The sequence below is a fragment of the Scyliorhinus torazame genome, chromosome 10 (genome assembly GCF_047496885.1).
Source record: "Scyliorhinus torazame isolate Kashiwa2021f chromosome 10, sScyTor2.1, whole genome shotgun sequence".
NCBI classification, from domain to species: Eukaryota; Metazoa; Chordata; class Chondrichthyes; order Carcharhiniformes; family Scyliorhinidae; genus Scyliorhinus; species Scyliorhinus torazame.
The window spans coordinates 78,840,969-78,856,723 of NC_092716.1; positions in this window are offsets into that span (position 1 = coordinate 78,840,969).

The following is a 15,755-nucleotide window of genomic DNA, read 5'->3' on the forward strand; positions in this document are numbered from 1 at the left end:
ACCGCGGGGCCACCCCCCGGGGTCAGATCGCCCCGCGCCCCCCCCCAGGACCTCGGAGCCCACCCACGCCGCCTGGTCTCGCCGGTAAATACCAGGTTTGATTTACGCCGGCAGGACAGGCAATTTCTGGGCGGGACTTCGGCCCATCCGGGCCGGAGAATTGAGCGGGGGGTCCCGCCAACCGGCGCGGCCTGATTCCCGCCCCCGCCCAATCTCCGGTACCAGAGACTTCGGCGGGGGCGGGGGAGGGATTCACGGCGGCCAACGGCCATTCTCCGACCCGGCGGGGGGTCGGAGAATGACGCCCCTGATGACTGCATTATTTAACCTTATGTAGAATTAACCTAACATCTCTCTTTAACAGTAATTCTACTGAACTTTGCATTATTGTAGCAAATCTGGGGCAGGATTCTCCGTCGGTTGACACCGGAATCAGAAAAATGTGATTGGGCGGAGAATCATCCAAATCACAGCGGGAGCCGATTTCACGCCAAATCGCATTTCTCCATCGCTTCGACAGCGGCGTCAATTCGTTTCTGAAAGCATATACAGTAAACGCCATTGGCAAATTATTACCAGGACTGACCCGGTATTCTCTGGGGCCTCCATGATTTTCTGCCTCCACTGGACCGAATTCCTGACGGCGAGGTTTACTTGTGCTTCTAAAATTCATGAAACAGGGGCAGCACGATGGCGCAGTGGGTTAGCCCTGCGGCCTCACGGTGCCAAGGTCCCAGATTCGATCTCGGCTCTGGGTCACTGTCCGTGTGGCGTTTGCACATTCTCCCCGTGTTTGCGTGGATTTCGCCCCCACAACCCAAAGATGTGCAGGCTAGGTGGATTGGCCACGCTAAATTGCCCCTAAAATGGAAAAAATGAATTGGGTACTCTAAATTTAATTTTTTTTAAAAAAATCATGAAACAGGCGCCGTGGCTGATGAGGGAGAGAGAGGAGATCCAGAAAGTGTCCGCCATTGCCATAGTTTGCTGACAATTGTGCCGCCGACCGGGGGCCTCTGCCAGGGCTGGGGAGAATAGTGGGGACTGGCCAGGAGGTGGGCTGTGGGGTCGGAGTGGACGGGCAGAGGATGCCATTGCCACAGCCTGCAAGGCAGCCATGCAACTGCACACGCTGCAGACTGCCCACTGTGAACATAGGGCCACGGACCGTATGGGTGCCCCAACCAGGCCATTCCCCAGGTGCCCTTGGGGTCCATCAGCCGTATGGACGCGCCACGGGGCACCAGTGCCATCTCGTTGGTTGGGATGGTGTGTGTGGGGAGTGAAGAGTGTATATGCGGCTGCAGCTTGTCAGCCTTCTGAGTGTCAATCGCGAATGTGGTGAATCTGGCACCATTTCGCATTGGAATTGATTGTGTTCCACGTGGCGCCAGTGCTAGCCCTTCGACAGTAATAGAATCGGTCCAGGTGCGGCGTAGTTTTGCTGTTGTGGAACTCCACGAATCCTGCCCCGGCATCAACAGGAACGGATAATCCAGCCACTGTTCTATCATCAAGAGCCATAGAATCCCTACAGTACAGAAGGAGGCCATTTGGACCTTCGGGTCTGCACTGACCTTCCGAAAGAGCACCCTACCTAGGCCCAATCCCCACCCTATCCCCATAACTCCATCCAACCTTTGACGCCTAGGGGCAATTTAGCACGACCTATCCACCTAACGTGCACATATTTGGACCGTGGGAGGAAACCGGAGCACCCAGAGGGAACCCACGCAGACACAGAGAGAATGTTCACACTCCACACAGACAGTCACCCGAGGTCGGAATCAAACCCGTCTCCCAGGCGTTGTGAGGCATTCACATATTTCAGTTCTGACCAGATCATTGTGATGAATGTAGGAATTTCATATATATATATTGTAAAGCATGTTTCTGGTGCAGTAATAGTTATAAGCCTGGGTTAGTGTGTGTTTGTCTCTACTGCAGTAAGGTTTTTAAAAATCCTGGTTTAAAAGGCAGGCAGATGCTGTGGCTTCAGAAGGGATAATTAAAGCATCATAAAAGTAAGAGCATCATCATTCATTACAACCAGGATTAGTGAAATAGGGCTAATATAATTTTTTTTATAGAAAGAGGTTTCCCTGGGGTTAGATAATTGAAGGCTTGTGGTTAGCCTTCGTAAGATGGTTAACCCAGTTAGTGGGTTAGAGATAATGGAATAAATGGGAGGAGCCAGAGGCTGAAGCAGTCAGAGTTTGAGTTACAGTTTTATATTTTTCTGCAAACAGAACAGGAACTTTTGGCCAAATGCTGGAAAGTTAAACAGCAGTTTGACACAAGCAAGAATCTGCAGGCTGGAGGATTTCTCTCTCTCTCAAAGCAATTTATCCAAGGCATCTTAACGAACCTAATGAACACATCAGATCTAAGCTCTGTAGTCCTGCCACATCCAGCCGTGAATGGTGGTGGACAAATAAAAACAACTCACTAGAGTAGGAGGCTCCACAAATATCCCCATCCTCAATCATGGAGGAGCCCAGCACACATGTGCACTCGCAACAACCTTCAGCCAGAAGTGCCGAGTGAATGCTCCACCTCGGCCTCCTCCTGAGGCCCCCAGCTTCACAGATGCCAATCTTCAGCTAAGAAGATTCACTCCACTTGACATCAAGAAACAGATGGAGACACTGGATACTGCACAGGCTATGGGCCCTGACAATATCCCGGCAATAATACTGAAGACTTGTGCTCCAGAACTTGCCACATCCCTAGCCAAGCTGTTCCAGTATAGCTACAACACTGGCATCCACCCAGCAATGTGGAAAATTGCCCAGGTGTGTCCTGTACACAAGAAACAGGACAAATCCAACCCAGCCAATTATCGCCCTATCAGTCTACTCTCCATCATCAGCAAAGTGATGGAAGGGGTCATCAACAGTGCTATCAAGTGGCACTTACTCTGCAATAACCTGCTCATGGACGCTCAGTCTGGGTTCCGCCAAGGTCACTCAGCTCCTGACCTCATTACAGCCCTGGTTCAAACATAGACAAAAGAGCTGAATGCCAGAGGTGAGAGTGACTGCCCTTGACTTCAAAGCAGCATTTGACTGAGAAGGGTTTCAAGAAGCCCTAGTTAAAGTGGAGTCAATGAGAATCAGGGGAAACCCCTCCAATGAGGTATGGAGTCATACTTTGCACAACGGAAGATGGTTGTGGCGATTGGAGGTCAATCATCTCTACTCCAGGACATCACTGCTGGAATTCCTCAGGGTAGTGTCCTGGGCCTAACCATTTTCAGCTGCTTCATTAATGACCCCCTTTCCATCATAAGGTCAGAAGTGGAGATGTTTGCAGATGACTGCACAATTTTCAGCTCCATTCATGACTCCTCAGATAATAATGCAGTCCATGTCCAAATGCAGCAAGACCTGGACAATATCCAGGCTTGGGTTGAAAGTAGTAAGTTACATTTGTGCCACATAAGTGCCAGGCAATGATTATCTCCTACAAGAGAGGATCTACCCCTTGATATTCAATGGCATTACCATCGCTGAATCCCCCACAATCAACATCTTGGGAGTTACCATTGATCAGAAACTTAACTGTACTAGCCATATTAACACTGTGGCTACCAGGGCAGGTCAAAGGCTAGGAATCCTACGGAATCCCCCCACCCCTTCCAAGCCAGTCCACCACGTACAAGACACAAGTCAGGAGTGTAATGGAACACTCTCCACTTGCCTCGATGAGTGCAGCTCCAACAAAACTCACGAAGCTCAACACCATCCAGGACAAAGCAGCCCGCTTGATTGTTCCCCCTTCCACAAACATGCAAACCCTCTACCACCAACGAACAGTGTAGCCGTGTGTACCATCTATAAGATGCACTACAGTAAATCACCAAGGTTCTTTAGACAGCACCTTCCAAACACATGACCACTAACATCAAGAAGGACAAGAGTAGCAGATACCTGGGAACCCTATCACCTGGAGGTTCCCTTCCAAGTCACTCACCACTCTGACTTGGAAATATATTGCCTTTCCTTCACTGTCGCTGGGGCAACATCCTGGAACTCCCTCCCTAACATCACAGTGGGTGTACCTACACTTCAAGGACTGTAGCAATTCAAGAAGGTAGCTCATCACCACCTTCTGAGGGGCAGCTAGGGATGGACAATAAACGCTGGCGTAACCAGCGACGCCCTTATCCCATACATTAATTGTTTTAAAAATCACTCTAGGGCAAGTATTCCTGTGTTTTCTAACTGTATTTAAAAGGGGATTTTGACCTGAAATGGGTTTTTCTTGATTGGAGATAAAAGGATAGTAGTTGGGAGTTAAAGTGTTTCATTTTATTGTGAAGCATTGTTAAATTAGTAATTGCAAGCTATTTCTTGTAAAATGTTAAAGTTAGTTTAATACCGTGTTAATAATAAAGTTTGTTTTAATATACCATATCCCTATTTGAGCTTGGAGTAATTTCTAGAGCTAGAATCCTTTTCTCAGAGTCTTTTATATTAGATAAAATATTGGGGTTTCTGTGTGGGATCATAACCATAACAATGTAATTTTAGCAAAGTAGGGCTGGTTTCTTTGCCTCCCCTGGTGGCGGAGTTGTTGATGTGGCGGAGAATCCAGCATTGGCCAAAAAATGGGATTGATGCTGGCGGTGGCACTGAGGTTTGCGCTCCACATCAGCGGGAGGATAAAAATAAGGCAAATTGACCCATTTGCATCCTATTCATGGGCTGGGCACCGGATTCTTCAAGGCTACGTGAATCTTGGCCTACTGGGCCTGGATTCACGTGGACAAGCATTGCTCCAGGTATTTCCCGGTGTAGCATGATGCAGTAGACCTCGCAGTGAGCCAAGCGGGTAACTCCTTATGGGAGTTTCCCCCAAAGTTCATCGGAGCCTCCCCCCCACCTGCAACAATGCAAATCTCTAGAGTGGGGCTCTCTCGTGGGAGGTCTCTGGTGGGGGTCTCTCTTATTAGGATGGTTTCTGGTGGGGAGTTCTTTTATGGGGGGGTCTCTGGTTGGGGCTATTTTATGGGGGTTTCTGGGTGGGGTCTCTCTTATAGAGGTCTCTGGTGGGGGTATCTCTTATTAGGGGGGTTCTGATGGGGATTTCTCTTATGGGGATTGTTTCTGATGGGAGTCTCTCTTATTGAGGTCTCTGGTGGTGGGCATGGGGTGGGTGGCCCAGAACATCCCATGGCGGGGCGTGGGGGGGTGGGAGCAGGGTGGAATTGCATTGAGGGAGGGGCTCGATAACGTGATTCATTCTGGAATCCCTTGCAATCCCTGCAATGCATACATTTTCATGGCAAAGGATAGTGAATCGCCTCTGGATTTGCCATCCCAGCGCAAGTGCAAATCAGAGGCGATTCATCTCCAGCACGATTCTCTGTCTGCCGACGCCAAAATCGCAAACCTGGGGCGGAGAATAGCCTCTGACACCAAGGCACCGACCGCCATTATGGTGGCCATCTTGATGCGCACCCACTGACCACCCACCTCGGCCTCTGGTTCTACACAGTGACACTGGCCATATGGGTGCGCCCACCCGCCCGGGCCAAAACACCACGTGCAACCGGCCGCCACTCACCGAGGGACCATCCAGGACACATCCACTTTAGCCCCCAGTGAGGGCAGTGCCAGCCAGCATTTCCTCTGGCAGCAGGGACGCACGCTGGGAGCAGGGGTCCCACGGTGCCAGACACCGACGGGGCAGGGGTGAGTTGGTGGGGAGGAAATTCGGTGACGGTGTTGCTTTTGTGGTGCTCCGCCCCCTGTAAATCGGCCTGCAGTGGCCGCGCCATACTTCATGGCGAATGCCGCTTGCGGACCCGGCCCTTGAAATAGTTCCCCCCTTCTGCCGGCTCGCGTGCCCCGGACCGCCACACCACAGTGCCCCCAGTCCCGAATAAGTCCACTCCTGCCTGCGGATCAGCCCTCCCCCGACTGTGGCGGTGCTGGACTGAGTCCGCAGCCGCCATGCTGAGTTTCCGACGGGTGAGACCACGTGTGTCCCACGCCGCCTGGAACTCGGCCGGTCGGGGCCGGAACATCATGGGGCAGGTCTCAGCCAACATACGGAGGACATGGATACGGTGTGCTGCATACCCTGCGAGTACGCCCTTTTGCAGGGGGTGGAACATCGCAAAAGAGGCGTCACCCCCATTTCACCGTCATAAGGGAATCTCCGCCCCTACATGCTCCCATCAGCCATTAGCTCAGAAACGGAGAATCCAGCCCTTAGTCTAGTCTCCAATCTCCCAAATAGAGAATTGCGGCCTCGGCGGGATTCTGCAGGAATCGTCGGGGCGGGCAACTCTGGCGGGAAGGAGTGGCGTGAACCACTCCACTCCGGCGTTGGGCTGTCTCGAAGGTGCGGAATCCTCCGCACCTTCAGGGGCTAGGCCAGCGCCGGAGTGGTTTGCGCCGCGCTGGCCGGCGGGAAAGGGGCTTAGCGGCACGCCAACCGGCGCTGAAGGGCCTCCACCAGCCGGCGCGAGTTGGCGCATGCGCAGGAGCACCTGCTTGTGCTGGCGTCATCCCAGCGCATGCGCAGGGGGGGGTTCATCTCCGCATCAGCCATCGCGGAGGAAAAGCAGACGACGCGGAGGAATAGAGTGCCCCTACAGCAAAGGCTCACCCGCGGATCGGTGGGCCCCAATCGTGGGCCAGGCCACGGTGGGGGCACCTCCTGGGGCCAGATCCCCCCATGCTCCCCCAAGGACCCCGGAGGCCATCCACACTGCCAGGTCCCACCGGTAAGGACCTACTCTAATTTACGCCGGCGGGACTGGCAAAAAACGGGCAGCCACTCAGCCCATCGCGGGCCGGAGAATTGCCGGTGGGGGGGCCGCCACCAGCGGCCGCCGACCGGCGCGGCCTGATTCCCGCCCCCGCCAAATATCCGGCGCCGGAGAATTCGGCAGCCGGTGGGATTCACGCCGCCCCCCCCAGCGATTCTCCGACCCAGCGGGGGATCGGAGAATCCCGCCCCTAATCTTTCAAGTGGTTGTAAACCTTCCTCTAAAAACAAACATGACTTATTACCGAACAATTTGGCATGGGCATTAAGAAAAAATATAACACCAATTGTACTTCATGTCCAAAATTCAGTCCCATTAAAACCAATGAATCAGATATGTCACTTTGTGCATGATAGGCTGTTGATGTGATACTGCCTGTTCTGGCCAATACAAATGTTTACTCTGAAAACTCAGTGAGATTATTGCACTTCATTCCATTCACTGTGCATCATTATATTCTGATCCATCTTTGCGCCAATATAAATCTCAATTTCATCTTGTTTCAAAAATAAATAGCTTTATGTATTATAGCATCAGGTTTCTACTTACTGTCTACTGCTCATGTCACTCGTCCTTTTTATGCACTCATTGAATGTGGGCATCGCTGGCTTGGCCAACATTTCTTGCTCATCCCTAACTGCTCTTGAGAAAGTGATGGTGAGTTGCCTGCTTGAACTGTGCAATGTATAAGATGTAGGTGTACACACAGTTCTGTCAGGCAGGGAGTTTCAAGATTTTGACCCAGTGATGGAGAAGGAATAGCGGTATAGTTCCAAGTCAGGATGGTATGTGGCCCAGAGGGAAACTTGCAGGTGGTCCCTATTATATTCTGTGTTGTGACCATAGTACAGATACACACAGAACATCTAGTTCATAACTAATGATTTATTAACAAACACATGGAAAGATAACTAATGAACTATAATGCAGACAGTGATGAATTAAATGAATTTAGTGAATTCTCCTGGACCTATTCTTCGTGTGACTATCTTCTTGTACAACTTACTACCAACCAGTGAGTTCCTCGATTCACATGGAAAATCTCTGTCGCCAGCAGCTGGTGGAATGTCCCATCGCTGACTATATAAAACTGTGCACAGATATAGCACCACATCCCCTTCCTTTGGAACTGGTAACATTTACATACAAATGTAACTGTGTCTTACAAAACATGATCTGCATCATAATTTTAAACATGTCGTATGTAGAAATGCAACTGGGCTTTACACAACATGGTATGCTTGATCATTTTAAACATGCCTCTTTTGCACAGCTTATTGGACATTCAAATGACATCGTCCCGTTGATCTTCTGATCTTTAATTGGCTATTCGATGCCGCTTCAACTTTCGGGAGACCGGTTTTCCGGCTGGTCTTTTTTGCACCATCACCTTTTTTAGCCTTTTGGCGCAATGCTTCCTGAAGACCGGTTTTCCTGCTGACCGTCTCTGTGTCACCAACTTTTTCAGTTTTCTAATGCGATGCTTCCTCCTCCATCGTCGTGTGCTCTCTTGCATGTCAGCCGTATTGCCAGTACCGTCCTCTTCACTGTCGTGGGTGCTACCCAGTTGACCAACCCATGTACTCAACTCTTCATCCCTTCTCCTTCCTTCTCATGTGAATGATCCTCAGTCTGCGTCTCGTTTCCTTTTTGACTTTAGTGGCATCCTCCTTGCTGCTGGGCTCCGCCATTGGACTAGTTGCTTCTAGTGCTTTTGCCATAGTCACTGTTTTTGGATGGTCTGCTGTGCAAGCTGACTCTGACTCTTCTGCCAGCCTAGTTGATTTCGGAGTCTTAGCTGGAACAAGGAGATTTGGTTGATCCATGGTACTTGTGCTCGAACATCTCCAAAATGGGGATTATTTCTTCAGTTATCAGTTGGATGTTCACAGTTGTGTTGCTCTCATCTGATGTATCGAATGCTGCAATCTCATTTTCAGCCGCTGCATGTGCCATCTTAGAGTTTTCACACTCATCATTGTCCTCCGCAGATTGGGTGCTCTTCGTGATCACCTCGTCACTATTGCCAAATAAGCTGAATAGACTTTCATGGCTCATCATCTGATTCTTCACTTTCCTTATCATGATTATTATCATCATAGTCATCATCCTCGTAATCATCCCCATCGTCTGTAATAGCTTCCTCTGTAAGTATAACACTGCTCGTGGAATTATGTGTTCATGCAAGAAGTGACCATTTTCCAAGTCAGCAGTGAGTCTTGCCGCAGGACCTTCATCCAGCTCTCCATGCTATGGAACTTCAGGATGACTAAAGAAATTGAAGAAAGAGTCATTTGGAACAGTTTTCGTAACTGTTCTATTATGTTGCCTGACCCTTATGCTTCTGCGCCATTTCAATGGTTTTCAATGTAACGTGTTTTTTCTTTCTTCCAGTCGATCTGGCACTCTGTGCAGCCCGTGATTTGAAAGAAGAAAAAGTCTGGCCCATCAGGCTGCAATTCCATCTGGTATGTTTTCGTCAGTACCTCGTTTGTGAAATACTCATTCAGCTGAAACTTAAACCCAAGAGTAAAGCTCATTGGCTGTCCAGGATCAGGAAATTTTACGTTTACATCTTGTAGATGCTTTGGGATTGGCTCATCATGCTCCTGTATCATGTCACTGAGCAAATCCTCATTTGTGAAGACTGTCAACCAGAATTCTGGAATTTCCTTTGGCACTTGCATCTCTTCATCTGGTTTATCTTCCTCCACTTCAACTTCCGTTTTTATCTCATCGGATAACTGCGCCACTATATCTCTTTGCCAGTCGCAATAATCCTCTGTCACAGTGCTGGCTGGCATGAATAGCCGCTCACCTAGAACCAGGGCCTCACACGCGTCCGCTCCTATAATGGAAAATGGTATGATGTGACTTTTGTTGTGTACCCATGCGTCGAGTTCACATGCTCTCAGTGTTGCAATCTCATTACCATTGTAGCCTTTCAGGGGTCTCGTTTGATTGACGACTTTCAGTTTAACTCACAGTCCGTTCAAATTGGACAAGCTGAGAATACTGACCCTCGCTCCCATGTTTGATCAATTTGTCGTTCAGCCTCACTGGAATTGTTCATCTGTCTTCGATGGTGTCAGCATCGCCAGCACTATTGCCATAACTGATCAGTAAGACTTCTTCACTTATCATATTTGGACTCATCGTGTCCTTGGTCAAAATAAGATCAATGATAAACAGGTCTTCATTGGACTCGTCAATCACATTGATTAATCCTGTTTGGTCCACTATTGGACGCGAAAACATTGCTTTGAAAAGTGATTTGTATGGCCACACTTGCAACACACCTTCCCAAATGCTGGACATTGCCATGGCCCATGTCAATTGCCACATCGCTGATATAAAATGGCAGGCCCGGTCAGCCGCTTAAAATGGCCGAACGCACTGAGACCACGGTTTTTACTCAACTGCGTCATAGTGCTGAGGGTGCTGCCGTCTTCTTTCAGACTGGCACCAAAATATTTCCGGTTGAACATACTAATCTGCTGTGCAGCTAGCTTGCATGGTAAATCTTGATAGCATTTTCTAAAGTCAGCTCTACTTCCCTTTGTAGCCTCTCGTGCACCTTATCATTCAATATCCTGAACACTATCTGTTCGCGGATCATCGATGACTTTAAAGTACTAAAATTGCATGACTACGCCTCCAACTGCAAGTCAGTTAAAAGCTATCAAAAGATTTGCCTGATTTTTGGGTACGCGTACGAAATATATAACGATCAAACGTTTTGTATTTCTTCCCAGAGCAATGCCGATCAAAGTACTTTATTATTTCATCGAAGCTCCTGCTTTCCTCTTCGCTGTCAAATGCGAAGGTGTTGTATATTTCTATTGCTTGAGAATCTGCTACTGTGAGCAGCAATGCACTACGCCTCTCATCAGGCTGTGCCTGCAGGCCAAGGGTTGCAACATACAGTCTGAATTGCTGTTTGAAAACATGCCAATTTCCATCTACATTACCCGTGACGTGAAGCTAGTGGAGTGCCTTCAAACCTTCCATCTCTAACTTCACAGTCTTTCCATGCGTTGAGTTCCAGTTGCTCGTAGTTTACCAGGTAGGTGGAAGAATTTTTGTTTCTTTCTTCGGCCTGTTTCTTCCCGTTTTCTCCGATGTTATCTTCAATTGTTCGATACGCCTGGTACTATGTTATGTTATGCGTTGTGACCGTAGTACAGATGCACACGGAACATCTAGCTCTTTAACTAGTAGAATGATTTATCAACAAACACATGGAAAGATAACTAACAAACGATGATACAGACAGTAACAAACTAAATGAATTCAGCGAATTCTCCTGGAGCTACTGTTAGTGCGGCCATCCTCTTGTTCAACTTACTACCAACTGGCATGTGTCTCGAGTCACATGGTCGATCTATTTTGCCACCAGCTGGTTGGATGTTGCATTGCTGACTGTACATAAAACTGTGCACAGGCATATCACTGCATTGCCCTTGTCCTTCGAGGAAGTAGAGGTTGAGGTTTGAAGGATATTCTTGAAAGAGGCTTGATGAGTTGCTGCATTGACTCTTGTATATAGTGCACATTGTTGCCACAGTGCACCGGTGTTGGAGGGACTGAATATCTAAGATGGTGGGTGGGGTGCTGATCAAGCGGGCTCTTTGTTTTGGATGCTGTTGAGCCTCTTGGATATTTTTGGGGCAGCATTCATGGATGCAAGTGGAGAGTATTCCATCACACATCTGGCTTGTGCCTTAAAGATGGTGGACAGGCTTTGGGGAGTCAGGAGGTGAGTTGCCCCTCACAGAATTGCCAGCCTCTCACTTGCTCATTTTGCCACCATGTTTATATGGCTAATGTAGTTGTGTCGATACTAGCCCAGGATATTGATAGTGGAAGATTCAGCAATGATAATACTATTGAATGTCAATGGAAAATGGTTAGATTCCCTCTTGCTGGAGATGGTCATTGTCTGTCACTTGTGTAGTACAAGTGTTATTTGTCACTTATTAGCCCAAGCCTGAATGTTGTCCAGGTCTTCCTTACATCAGCACATATTGCTTCAGTATCTGTGGAGCCATGAAGGCACTGAATACTGTGCGATCATCAGCAAATAGTTCTCTTCTGACCTTATGATTGAGGGAATGTCATTGCTGAAGATGCCTGGGTAAGAACACTGCACTGAGAATTTCCGCATTGATGTCCTGAGGCTCAGATGATTGGCCTTCAACACTGCACTCAGCTTCTTTTGTGCCAAATATGGCTCCAGCCAGTGGACAGATTTCTCTGATTCTCATTGACTTCAATTTTGCTAGGACCTGATGCCACACTTAGTCAAATGCTGCCTTGATGTCAAGGGCAATTACTGTCACCTCAAAATTGGAATTCAGCTCTTTGTTCCATGTTTTGACCAAGGCTGTAATGAGATCTGAAGACATGTGCCCTTAGCAGAAACCAGCAGGGCAATATTGAGCAGGATATTACTGTGTAAGTACCACTTGATAGCACTGTCAATGACACCATCCATCACTTTATTGATGAATGAGAGTATACTGATGGGACTATAATTGGCCGGATTGGATTTGTCCTGATTTTTGCACATTATCAGGTAGATGTTAGTGTAGTAGCTGTATCAAAAAGGTTTGGCTAGGGGCTTGGCTAATTCTAAAGCATTTAAGTCTTCAGTTCCGCGTGTTGTCAGGGCCAACATTCTTTGTTGCTGTAACCAGTGCCTTTGGCCTTTCTTGAGATGTGGTCTGAATCAAATTGGCTGAAGGCTAATATCTATGATTCTGGGGACCTCAGGAGGAGGCTGAGATGGATCATCAATTTGGCACTTCTAGCTGAAAATGGTTGCAAATGCTTCAGTCTTATTTTTTGCACTGATGTGCTGGGCTCTCTCACCATTGAGGATGGGGATATTTTTGGTGCCTCCTCCTCCACTTAGTTGTTTAATTGCCCATCATCTTTCACATGGAGGTGACAGAATTGGCTGTGGGACTGCTTAGTTCTTTTTATTACACACTGCTTCTATTGTTTAGCATGCACACGGCGCTGCTTTGTAGCTTCATTAGGTTGGCATCTCCCAACATGCTCTTTTGCACTCTTTCTTGATTCAGGGTTGAGTCACTGATTTCATGGTAATGATCAAGGGAGGAATATGCTGGACCACGGGATTACATATGGAGATTGAATACAATTCTGCTGATGCTGATGCCCACCGTGTGCCTCATGGATGGCCAGTTTTGAGTTGCGAGATGTGTTTTAAACCTATCCCATTTTACATGGTGGCAGAGTCACAAAATACAGAGTGCACTCAGTGTGAAGACATAACTCCATCTCCACAAGGTCTATGTGGTGCATGGTGGTTGCTCCTGCCAATATTGTCACAAACAGTTGCATCTGTGACAGGTAGATTGGTCAAGTAGACTTTTCCCTCCTGTTGGTTCTCTCACAACATGCCACCAGCCCAATCCACCAGACATGCTCATCAGGACTTGGCTTGCTCGGTCACTACCAGTGCTACAAAGCCACTCTTAGTGATGGACAAGCCAAGGCCTCTGAGCTTTTCCTGGGGCACTCGCTTGCCTTTCATTCGTGAGACCTATGTCTGCCATCATTTGCCCCCCACCCCACGCCACTTCCAAAACTGATAGGTACCTAATATATAGATGCTGATTTGATTGAAGTACCTCACCAGTGTAAAGTACACCCATAAATCCTGTTTAACAACAGTCAGGACATACATTGCAATAGCTGCCATCAGTTAAGTTAGAAGGCAGGATTATAATGGGCAGCCAGTTTTCTTTCAGGTGGTGCAGACATGATGGGCTGAATGGCATTATTCTGTGCTGTAACCTTTGTAAATTTGTGTCAAGTTATTTGATTTGATTTGATTTATTGTTACATGCACCAAAGTACAGTGAAAAGTATTTTTCTGTGGCCAAGGGAACGTACACAGTACGTACATAGTAGACAAAAAAAGAATAATCGACAGAGTACATTGACAAATGGTACATCGACAAAGAGTGATTGGTTACAGTGCGGAACAAGGGGCCAAACAAAGCAAATACATGAGCAAGAGCAGCATAGGACGTTGTGAATAGTATTCTTCCAGGGAACAAATTCTGAGTCTGAGGGAGAGTCGTTGAGGAGTCTAGTAGCTGTGGGGAAGAAGCTGTTCCTATGTCTGGATGTGCGGGTCTTCAGATTTTCGTACCTTCTGCCTGATGGAAGGGTCTGTGTCATGCGAGAGTGCCTTTAAGAACTGGATGTTTAAGCAATGTACCTTTAAGAAAACAGTGATGTCATAGAGTGGGTGGAGCTCAGCTCAGTTCAGCCATTTTGCAGTTTGGTTTTGCAGTTTGAAAAGTGCCTGGTTGGTTTTGCTGAGAGCAGCTAAAAAGTGCCTGGCTGGTTTTGCTGAGAGCAGTTTAAAAGTAGAAAGCCAGTTTGAGACAGCAGCTTGAGAGGTTCTGGTTGATGTGTTGGGTGTTCTGGATCACATACAGGTCACCAACACTTGAAATAGTGCAACACTATTTTATTGAATCATTAACTGTTTAAACATACTCAGACTGTGGGTATGGCCGCCCTCATCCAGGCTGAGGCCCTGGAGGTGCTCAATCACTTGGACCCGTTCCGCCTCGTGGCGACCTTGTCGCGCCGTTTCAGCCGCTTGTATATGGGAATACCGACTCGTGGCATTTTCATGTAAGACACAGGTCTCGATGGTGGTCGCTAGGGTGAGTTGTTTTACTTTGAGGAGCTGCTGGCGTAGGGGGTCCGACTGAACACTGAAAACGATCTGGTCGCGTATCATGGAGTCGGAGGTGGGCCCGTAGCTGCAAGACTGGCAAGGATGCGGAGGTGCTTGAGAAAGGATTGGAAAGGTTCATCCTTACCCTGCAAACGCTGCTGGAACACGTAGCGCTCGAAACTTTTATTCACCTCTACACTGCAGTGATTGTCAAACTTGAGGAGGACCGTCTTGAACTTTGTTTTTTCTTCATCATCCGCAAAGGTGAGAGAGTTGAAAATGTGGATGGCATGGTCCCCGGCCGTGGAGAGGAGAAGAGCAATCTTTCTGGTATCCGAGGCGCCCTCCCTGTCTGTGGCTTCGATTAAGAGCTGGAAGCGCTGTTTGAAAATCTTTCAGTTGGCCCCGAGGTTGCCGGCGATGCGGAGCGGCGGCGGCGGGCTGATGTTGTCCATGTTGCAGGATGACGGAATGCTGGCGGAAGGCAGATCACTTGCAGGTCGGTCTAAGAAGTGCTAATATCCCTCAACTCCTGGTATAATGATGTGTTGGGTGTTCTGGATCACATACAGGTCACCAACACTTGAAATAGTGTAACACTATTTTATTGAATCATTAACTGTTTAAATATACTCAGGCTGTGGGTGAACACGATACTAGCTTGAACTAAAGACCTTTGCCTTGTCCTAACCAGTTGATGCACTCAGCACATGGTGAATGTCTGTGCTGCAGGCTGTGAGCTCTGTCCTCCTAGCTAGCTGCAACTCGAATGAGCGGGAACTCTGATGCCCCCTGTCTTTATAGTGCGTGTGCTCTCACTGGTGATTGGCTGCTGTGTTGTGTGTGTTGATTGGTCCCACTGTGCGTTCATCCGTGGCAGGTAGATTGGAGGCCACATGGGCGTCAACCTAGCAGATGAATCCCGCTGGGTCACACGGAGAGTTGACAGCCCTGGAGAGAGCGTCGGCAATGATGAGGTCTTTGCCTGGGGTGTATACCAGCTGGAAGTCGTATCGCCGGAGCTTGAGAAGAATACGCTGGAGGCGGCGCGTCATATCGTTCAAGTCTTTCTGTATTATATTGACCAGCGGGCGATGGTCGGTCTCAACGGTGAATTGAGGAAGGCCGTACACATAATCGTGAAACTTGACGACACGGTCAGAAGACCCAGGCACTCCTTTTCTATCTGCGCGTAGCGCTGTTCCGTGGGGGTTATGGCGCGTGACGTATATGCAATGGGGG